Here is a 1322-nt window from a genome sequence, read left to right as displayed (position 1 = left end):
ACCCACTGATTGTTTAAGAATGTGTTGTTTAATTTCCACATCTTTGTGAGTTTTCAATTTCTCCTGTCATCATTGAGATCTAGCTTCATCCTGTTGTGGGCAGAAAAGATGCATTTTATGATGTCACTATTTTAAAATTTATTGAGACTGATTGTATGAACTAACATATTCTTTAGGATGGAGAATAATTTATGTGAACTAGAGAAGAATATGTGTTCAGCTATTGTTGGCTAAAGAGTTCTTTATATGTCTTTTAGGTATAATTGGATTATAGTATCATTAAAGTCTATTTTCTTGTTGATATTTTGTCTATATTTTCTATCCATTATTGAAATTGGTATATTGAAGTCTTCTGCTATTTATTTAAACTCATTTATTGTTCCCTTCAAATCTGTCAATATTTGCTTCATATATTATTGGGCTTTGCCATTAGGTGCATATATATTTATTATTGTACGATTTTTTAAAATCAGTTCTCTTAGTGTGTAAAGACCTTCTTTGTCCTTCATAACAGTTTTTTTTTATTACTGAACCAATATATATTTTATGCAAAAGCATAAAAACAAGGAAAACTCAGGTTTTCTCCCAATAAAATTAAGTCCAACTACTCAGAAAGGGTGACTTTTCAGCTTAAAGGTGCTAGTGAATGTGATATAGCATTAACATGTGTGCCATCATGTATGATTCCTTACAGACCCAGCTTGGTTCTTCTCCAATGTCCTCTTGGAGTTGTACCTGATTTTAGTGCTAGTTTTCATTCGAATCCATTGAGGAATCAGATGATTCTGTTTTTGTTTCTTGGCCAGGAATCGCTTGATTCTAAAAGTCTTATGAGAAGATATGTTGAAGGTAACAATCAAGCACATGCATAACTATGGCAGATGAGGAGAAAGAGCTTCATAACAGTTTTTTACTTAAACTCTATTTTGTGTGATATGAATATAGTTACCTCAACTGTCTTTTGATTACTGTGCCAGTTTGAATCTGTGGTGGACCCCAGAAAAACCATGTCCTTTAATCCTGATTCAATATTGTGGCTGGGAGCATTTTGATTGTTCCCATGGATATTTGACCTACCCAATTGTGGGTGGTGACTTTTGATCAGATAGCTTCCATAGAGTTGTGACTCCACCTGTTAATCCTTTAAGAGAGGAAACATTTTGGAAAAGTCTCTTTTTTAGAGCCACCAGAAAGCCACAGCAGAATGCCATAGAACCACAAAGCAGAGAGTCCACCAGCTAGTGACATTTGGAGATGAAAAAGGAAAATGCCTCCTGTGGGAGCTTCATGAAACATGAAGCAAGGAGAGAAAGCTGAGAGAT

The 1322-nt window shown here is 34.6% G+C and overlaps 1 pseudogene; it reads right to left on the bottom strand.

Annotated features, from left to right (window-relative positions):
• Nucleotides 1–688: 688 nt before the first annotated feature.
• On the bottom strand, nucleotides 689–866 carry LOC143663385 (large ribosomal subunit protein eL39 pseudogene; annotated as a pseudogene).
• Between the last annotated feature and the right edge of the window lie 456 nt (nucleotides 867–1322).

Source organism: Tamandua tetradactyla, chromosome 19, assembly GCF_023851605.1.
Source record: "Tamandua tetradactyla isolate mTamTet1 chromosome 19, mTamTet1.pri, whole genome shotgun sequence".
NCBI classification, from domain to species: domain Eukaryota; kingdom Metazoa; phylum Chordata; class Mammalia; order Pilosa; family Myrmecophagidae; genus Tamandua; species Tamandua tetradactyla.
The sequence above is the reverse complement of the archived record's forward strand: the minus strand, read 5'-3'. Positions and strand labels throughout refer to the sequence as shown.